Genomic DNA, 9,542 nt, shown 5'->3' on the forward strand with positions numbered 1-9,542 from the left:
ATCCACTACTCGAACTCCTAGCTAACTGCTGGAGCTCACGAGCCATTTCTCTCTTCTCTGGTCGTACATCATACAAACTTCCCATAGATCTACAACTAAGAGCATCAGCAACAACATTTGCCTTTCCGGGGTGATATAGGATATCAACATCATAATCCTTTAGCAACTCCAACCATCGTCGTTGCCGCAAATTCAACTCTTTCTACTTGAAGATATACTGAAGACTCTTATGATCTGTATAAATATCCACATGGACACCATATAAATAATGTCTCCATATCTTTAACGTATAAACCACTGCGGCCAATTCTAGATCTTGGGTTGGGTAATTTTTCTCATGTTTCCGTAATTGCCTCGAAGCATACGCAATCACCTTACCATGTTGCATCAACACACAGCCTAGCCCAATGCCTGAGGCATCGCAATAAACAACATATCCTTCCAATCCCTCTGGAAGTGTCAGGACTGGGGCAGAAGTCAATCTATCCTTTAACTCTTGGAAACTACGTTCACAAGCATCTGTCCATTGAAACTTTGCTGATTTCTGGGTCAGCTTTGTGAGTGGTGCAGAATAGAAGAAAAATCTTCAACAAATCTACTGTAATAACTTGCTAAGCCCAGAAAGCTACGAACCTCCGTAGGAGTTGTGGGCCTTGTCCAAGTCTTCATGGCCCCAATCTTTTGACTATCTACCCGAATACCATCGGTTGCAACAATGTGCCCCAAGAATATCACTGAGTTTAACCAAAACTCACACTTAGAAAATTTTGCAAACAACTCTTGAGTTTGAAGAACTCTAAGGACAATACGCAAATGATCCGCATGTTCTGCCTCGGATCTAGAATACACCAACATATCGTCGATAAATACTATCACAAACAAATCTAGGAAGGGCCTAAACACGTTGTTCATCAAATCCATGAATACTGTCGGTGCATTAGTTAGCCCAAATGACATTACCCGGAACTCAAAATGGCCATATCTTGTTCTAAAGGCTGTCTTAGGGATATCTTTCTCCCTAACTCTCACTTGATGATACCCGGACCTCAAATCGATCTTTGAAAACCATTTGGCGCCTTGTAATTGATCAAATAAGTCATCAATCCTCGAAAGAGGATATTTGTTCTTAATCGTCACCTTATTCAATTTCCGATAGTCAATGCACATTCTCAAGGAGCCATCTTTCTTTTGAACAAACAATATGGGTGCTCCCCACGGGGATGAACTAGGCCTAATAAAGCCTTTCTCAATCAAGTCTTTCAATTTCTCCTTTAACTCTTTCAATTTTGCGGGAGCCATTCTATAAGGAGAAATAGATATAGGCTTAGTGTCTGGCAACACATCGATAGCAAAATCAATCTCCCGCTCGGGAGGAAGGCCTGGAAGTTCTTCCGAGAACACATCCGGAAACTCATTCACTACGGGAACTGACTAAAGAGTTGGCGATTCCGCTTCTACATCTTGAACCCCAACCAGGTGATAAATGCAACCCTTCGTGATCATTTTCCTTGCCTTTAGATAGGAAATAAACCTACCTTTTGGCGATGCGGTATTCCCTTTTCATTCTAAAACTGGTTCTCCCAGAAATTGGAAACGAACAACTTTCATTCTACAATCAACATTGGCATAGCAAGCCAACCAATCCATGCCCATAATAACATCAAAATCTACCATTTTTAACTCATGCAAGTCAATCGTAGTGCGACGGTCACAAATCACAACTATACAGTTTGTATATACTCAGCTAGCTATTACCGATTCACCAACGGGTGTAGACACTTCAAAAGGTTTAATCGACTCTTGCTCGACTCTAAACCGACCCACAATATATGGAGTAACATATGACAATGTGGAGACTGGATCAATCAAAGCATATACATCATGACAAAATACCGATAATATACTTGTGACCACATCAGGAGAAGACTCGAGATCTTGGCGTCCAGCAAAAGCATAAATACGGTGCTGAGGACCGCTAGAACTGGGAACTCTCCCTCTGCCTCTACTATGGCCGACTGGCACATGTGAACCTGGCCCCATAGGGCGTACAGATGCTGAAGATCCTGCTACCGACCCTACAGGCTGGGTCCTACCTCTATCATGTACTGAGGGGAAATCAAGCATAATATGGCCTGGTCGACCACATGAATAGCAAACCTCTAAACCCGATCGGCACTTACCCCAATGTAACTTCCCACACTGGGAACATCGTGGTACGGGTGGCCTCGCCTGACCCGAATCACCTCTGAACTGAGACCCCGAAAGACTCTGACTCAGCCCGGAACGAGTAGATCTATCAAATCTCTGGCCTGAAAACCGTGGAGGCGCACTAGTCTTAGAAAGGCCTAAATGCCTAGAAAACTGCTGTCTGTGCCCGCTTCTAAACTCACTCATCGGACCCAATGATCTGGCCCTCTTGCCATGTCCCCTATCATGCTCGCGTTCACTTCTTTGTTGTTGTAGACTTTCTTCCAAATTCTGAGCATGGGCCTGAATGCGTGAAATATCCATATTGTCCTGAAGGGACGCAGTCAAGCACCTATCCATCAAATGTGGCCCTAGGACTTTCACAAATCGGTGCACGCAGTCACCCATATCCGCTACCATAGCCGAAGCATACCTAGCCAAAGAATTGAAGCGGATACTATACTCTAAAGCACTCATGCTACCTTGCCTCAAATTCAAGAACTTATCGGCTCTAGCTCGCCGAACTTCCGGAGGCATATAGTGTCGGAAGAAAGCATCAACAAACTCTTGCCATACCAGGGGAGGTGCATTGGCTCCTCGTGAAGCCATCCAAACCGCGTACCAATGGATCCAGACAGCCCTCAATCTATATGATGCTAACTCCACCAATTCGGTGTCCGAAGCATGTATTAAATGAAGCGTCCTCAATCACCTTGCCCTATACTTTGCCGCTGAGTCTGGGCAGCAACCAATTGAGTAAGCAAATGAATAGCCTCTTTTACATCTTGGCATGAAGCATCCGCTGTCTTGCCCTTTTGGGCTACCGTAGCCTTTTTCTTTACAGGCATCTCTGATATACACAATACACGGTTAAGGAGAAGGAAGTCCTTATAACATAGCTCTATCGCATGATGTTATGAAGAAAGAAGGTCAATCATTCCTAAAATGCCCGCAGCCTCTTGTGTATAAGTGTGGCGCGCAACACACCCATAACCAAGACTCTACTAGACACGGCTCGTAGACACACCCTAAGACAGAAATGCTCTGATACCACTTTTGTCATGACCCCACTAGGGCTCGCGACGGGCACCCAGTACTAGCCCACCCGGGCACCCCTTATCATACATTACTCTTTTCATCTAGGTGAGCCACATATAAAATCATACATTTCCATGCATCAATCATACTAATCCCATTGGACAACAATACCTTTATATCAACATTAGCAACTATTCCCATAACAATGTACACAAGCCGACAACGCTGACAAAATGACGTCCAAAATATAGGCCGACAAGGCCAAACACATCTAACCATATACACATGTCTACGAGCCTCTAAGGAGAGTATGTCATATCATATAGGCGGAACAGGACCCCGCTATGCCCATAAATATGCACACAAAAGAATAAGTACCAAAAGCTATACCTCCGAATGAGATGGAGCTCCGCTATGTAGTCCCGGAGAAATATAGCTATAGATCAAGCCTGTCTCCCTGGTCACCTGCGGGCATGACGTAGCATCCACAAACAAAAGGACGTCTGTATGAAAAATGTACTGAGTATGTAAAGCATGATCAATATCAATATAGAGGCATAATAAGCAACATAAGAAATAGCAGAAGATGGGAGATAGTAGTATCAACGTCATAAGCACTTACTTGCCTTTCATAGGGACTTTCCATTTCTAGTACGTGATTGTGTACATACGTCTGTATCCGTACCCGTATTTATATCTGTACTCATTTACATTCGTATCCATAATCGTATTCTTATACACATTCTTATTCGTATTTGTATCATGTTCGTATTCATACTTATATCTATGACATATACATATCCATATCATATACATATCATTTACATAGCATACCCGACCACGAAGGTTCGGTGTTTCACGTACTCGGCCATGGTTAGGCTCGCTGATCATACATACCTTGCCAACCAAGGCTTAGTGTTACACATATCTGGCCCTACCAAGGCTCAGTGTTACCCGTACCCAACTGCAGTGGTGCGCGCATATCGTCATATACATATATGTATATATACATCTATATATTCTACCCGGCCATATAAGCTCGGGTTTTCATAATAGCCATACATAGGCACACATACATATAAGCTCGTAGGCATCTTTAGCATTATCACTACTATCGTTGTCATCATTATCGTTATCGTCGTTCATTACATCTATCCTTATAGGATTATTCGTCATATGAGGAATTTAGTACAATCGTAATACATATCAAGGATTATAAGCTTTGTAGCTTTTTGAAGATAGAATCATTTGGAGCGTATCATAGGCTTATAGAAGAATAGATATTTGGCTAAAGAACCATGCCTTATGAAAGAAGGGTTAGACTTACATACCTTTCCGTTCAACTATTTTATCACTCGCACGTTCTCCTTCAATGCTCACGTTTCTACCTTCATTAGAGTTATACTATCATTAGAAAACCGATAGCTAGCATACATGACTAAGGCTAGAGAAAATTGGACAGCATCTCCTTTATTTATACGACATTCCTCCATATCGTAAATCAACTCACAAACGTCAATAATACATTCACAATATCATAACAATAGTCTTTATTTATCTACATTATCTATACTTTCTCAATTCACTTCCAATCACCCATATCCATGGTCATAACACACGACTACGTTCATTCATATACATTGCTTATCCCATGTTCTTAACATCATTTATAACATATCCATATCACAACACATCAAGAATCATGACTCAATTCAAGTTATTACTCAAAATGGCACTATTTACACATTCATGACCCATTTTTCTATATCCTTCTACAATCCAAGTGTTTCAACTTTCAAATACCTTAAACAACATGGAAATACCCTAAAGCTGACCTTATATGTTGTAAGAACAAGCTTTGGGTGGAAATACTGCACTTGAGCCAAAACCCTAGTTCATCTCCAATGAGATTTCTTGATTTGGATGATCTTTAATGGGTTTCTTACACTTGATTCACTTAGTTTATGTTGTTGATCATTAATACCACTTGAATTCTTGTGGAATAAATGTAGAGAGATGTTTTAGAGAGAAGGGGTGTGATATGGAAATGAAATGAAATAAAACTTGGTCCCTTATTTAATGAACCAAATCTGATCCCGACCAGATATACGGACCAACATACGGTCCGTACATTTTATACGGGTCGTATGTTGGGCAGTATGTTTGTTCCAGTAAAATGTGCCAACCTGGGCTGATTATACGGTCCTAACATATGGACCGTATATTTTATACGGCCAGTATGTTTGGCCGTATAATCCCCAGTGTTCCGAAGTCCGTTTTCGTCGACTCGTTTGGTCTCCAAACCTTATGGAACCTTCTTAACACTTATTTAACACCTCAATACCAATCTAAGGGACGTTATCACTCTTCTCCAAGATAGCATTAATGTCACGACCCAACCCCGTAGGCCGTGACTGGTGCCCGAACTGGGCACCCGTATACCAACCTGTAACATATAATCAGACTGAACTACGACAGTATGGAAACTTATAAAGGAACTCAAAAGTTCATAACATCGTCATATATATATACTTCCAGATCAACTGTCTCTTGAGGAGTCACTACTGATCAAATCATAAAATGATACGCAAGCCGACAAGGCTGCCACTATACATCAATATCATATCATATGCAAGCCGACAAGGCTGCCATCACAGACGAACATATCCATCGCACATCGTTTAGACACGGCTGAACAAAACTTATACACAACCCACACATATGTCTACAGACCTCTAAGAGTATCAACAGTAACCTATGACGGAATAGGGCCCCGCCGTACCCCTGGATAAACATATACATATATATATCATGAGATCTGTATTAAAAGTCTAGACTCCGGAACAACGGAGCTCTCCAAGACAGCTGAGTAGAAGTCCTATGCTGAAGGGTCACCAAACCGATTGTCTGTACCTGCGGGCATGAAACGCAGCCCCCCGAAGAAAGGGGGTCAGTACGGAATATGTACTGATTATATAAAGCATGAAATACAGTAAAAAGGATCATAACTGAAATACGGATTACCAGAAACAAGTATGACTTTTAAAACATCAATACACTTGCCTTACGAAATGAAAATCATGCATATCAATATCATATATCATATATATAACGTGTCCCGGCCCTCTAGTGAGGGACTTGGTGAATAAAGTCATCATATGCCCTTCTGGCCACCATAACATATCATCATATCATCACATCATCATATATATATATATATATATATATATAACGTGTCCCGGCCCTCTAGTGAGGGACTCGGTGAACAATGCATTGAAACTGTGCACGAAAACATGTCCTGGCCCGGGACTCAGTGAAAGACATATTGAGGCACGCACAGGCAGAGTAGTGAGCAACTATATGCAATTTAAATCACATCTGAGACTCACTGGAATAATCAAAACGAATCATCATTTGCAAATCAAGACAATAGTCATAGCAAATACTTTTCGAATGTCACTGTGAATTATATCAAAATAGAACTCTGGAACCATATGTATGTATCAGAACATAATAAGTAAGTTCTGGGAATCAAGAACATTAGCCATCCTAGTAGTTCTAAGAATAGGAATTTCCTTGGAACCATATACACATCGTTTGTTCGTTTCATAAAGATCATGCCAAAAAGAAAGAAGGGTTAACTTTACATACCTGTTATAGACCGATCGTAACCAAGCTTGCTTCATCGCCCCTTTATCCTATTAATATGAGAGTAACATTATTGTTAATAAACTACGATCTCCCACTTAGAAATCTACAACCAATCACTTATGGGAATCACTCCTTTGTTTATACCCCTTGATTAGTATTTCGATTAGTTAAGAACCTAACGGAAATCGGGCAGCATTTCCTCTGTATAACTCGCCTAACCCGAACTTCCAATTTATCTCCGGTTATCACAACAATACCAATAATTTCATATCAACCAAAATTAAATCCACTCATAAAGTATCTCCAAAACGGTCCAATATATATTCTTATACCGATACTCGTATACACTTCCTTATTTTCGTATATACATAGTATAACAATAAGCACACCAACAATAACTACAGCCAATCCCACAATATTCCAGCCCACGAAACAATTCGTAACAACCGCCAAACAGTCCACATGATGACAATAACGATTTATCCGATTTCCCGCAATTAATTCCGTAGTTCCCGTCTCTCAATTTAACTATGACCTGGACGAATTTAAAAATATCTAGGAGAGGAGAATTCTTACCTTATTTGCCAAGAAATCCTCTTCTTCCTCCTTAATTCACTTTGAAGAAAGTTCGAATTCAACCACGCGACAAACGGAACAACAAGATCGAAGCGGTGTGCGAAACCTGTATGCTGTCCTTGAGAAAGATTACATTTTCTACCGTGAAATGAAGAAAAGCTCGCTGCTTTTGTGATATGAACGTTGGTAATAAAGGAACTATGTAGTTGCTTCCTTAATTTCCTCTTTTAAAAATTGTCCAACAATATTAAGAACTTGCTGTTGCTAAAAAAAAAAAAAAAAGAAATTCACGTCACTATTGTTTTCTCCCAAAGTGAATAAGAAGTTCTCCTTTCTTTTCTTTTTCAGAACGTTTGATAAGCTAATGGGACTTGTGTTAATCAGATTTGGAACCATGAGGTGGACCCTTTATTCCTTCTTCGAAATGACATATTGCCACGATTTATGCAAAGATGTCCACCTCATCCAAAAAGGTGTCACAACTTTAGATATAAATAAAATGACTAGTCACTTTCTAACTTCTTAAAGGCTGCCGTGTGGAATAGAGGTGGTGTCACTTACCACTTACCAATTAATGTATTTAATTTCTTTATCTCCACAACAAACCAATATTTAACCACTTACACATATAATTAATTTCTTGATCTCAATTCACTGAAATAGTAATCATTTTTTTATATACTTCATATACCCATTACCATGACCATGTAATATAACACTAGTCCATAGCCTCATTTTTCATACATAAAATATTATTTGCAATCATCGTCGTCACACTCTTCCATCTTAAATCATTTCAGGACTTCATTCCTCGTATACACCGAGTTCTTGATTTTCATGCTTGAATATAACCAAATTTTCCGGACTCGAGTAAATTTGCTCATATTGGACGATTAAATTTTCTAGTCCCAAAAATAGGGGTATTATAGCTTGGACCGCATTTCATTCAAATAAATGTTGAACCTCGACGAAACTTATTTTCTTCGATTTGTTTAACTTCTAATATTTACAACACATGTGTATCATCACTTTAAGCATCTATAAGCTTGGGGATAACCTCGTTTCCGTTACTAATTTCATTTAACTCACACACTTTCCAACGTATGAAAATACGGGATGTAACATCCTTCCCCCCTTTAGAACATTCGTCCCCGAATGTTAAACTAGTCCTGTACTCCCAATACTTCCTCATGTGTCCTTTTATTGAATTTACATCCTCACATGTCTTTTTCGTTAGTCAGTTCCCTTTAATTTATTATAACGCATTCCAGATCTCTAAGTAACCATTCTCGTAATATTTCCTCCTTATTTCGCAGTTGGTTGACAGTTGTATTGCGAGCTCTTCTGTTGAAATCTTAGTCTCTCCCTGGTGCACTTAGTCATAACTCGACTCTTTCTCCTTCTATAGTTACTCCCTTAAGACGTATCGTTCACTTCATCTTACCTCTTCATCTTTAAATAAGATTCTATAACGCGCAGACGTCCCTCGTCGATTTATTAGACTTTACAATCCTTGGAGTATTTCATACCTCCGGTAACTTGTAGACCCTTCACTGATTCTACGAGTAAAACGAAATTTCCCTTGGTGTAGCATTATTTCACTTCAATAACTTTATATTGCTCTGTCTTATTGTCCATACTCTGGAATCTTCAGCATCATGTATCACTTCTCGACTTTCTATTTAAAGGTTTTTAACTGTCACTTTACTTTTAGCTCTTGATCTCGATCGTTAGGGTTGGCTATCAAGTAGCGCTAGAGTTCCCTCATTTTATAACTTCGCATAGTCGCTCTGTGATCTATCTATTATTAATTGGTATAATTCTGAAGGAATTTCTTTTGATTTTACATATAAATTCACTGTCATTCAGTAACTAGTAACTCGCTTGTTCTGATTGTCTCGGTTAAACCATTTCACAACTTCCCTTAATCCAACTCGTAACATTTTAGGCATAGTATCTCGTGTCGTTTCTTTATCTTTACTTCAAACTCTTCTATTGCCCCTTTACTTAAATTTGCTCTTAGTTCTCCTATCACGCATCATATTGCAATCTTTACAACAGTATATGTAGGTGCTCAAATTAGCCCGAGA

General features: G+C 39.7%; 1 long non-coding RNA gene across 1 annotated transcript; it reads right to left on the reverse strand.

Annotated features, from left to right (window-relative positions):
- Positions 1–5,787: 5,787 nt before the first annotated feature.
- On the reverse strand, positions 5,788–7,768 carry LOC132642550 (uncharacterized). The gene is made up of 3 exons (XR_009583229.1): positions 7,453–7,768; positions 6,877–6,923; positions 5,788–6,138 (listed from the first exon to the last, which is right to left on the reverse strand). It is a non-coding gene; the product is annotated as an uncharacterized LOC132642550 (long non-coding RNA).
- Between the last annotated feature and the right edge of the window lie 1,774 nt (positions 7,769–9,542).

This window comes from Lycium barbarum, chromosome 5 (assembly GCF_019175385.1).
Source record: "Lycium barbarum isolate Lr01 chromosome 5, ASM1917538v2, whole genome shotgun sequence".
NCBI classification, from domain to species: Eukaryota; Viridiplantae; Streptophyta; class Magnoliopsida; order Solanales; family Solanaceae; genus Lycium; species Lycium barbarum.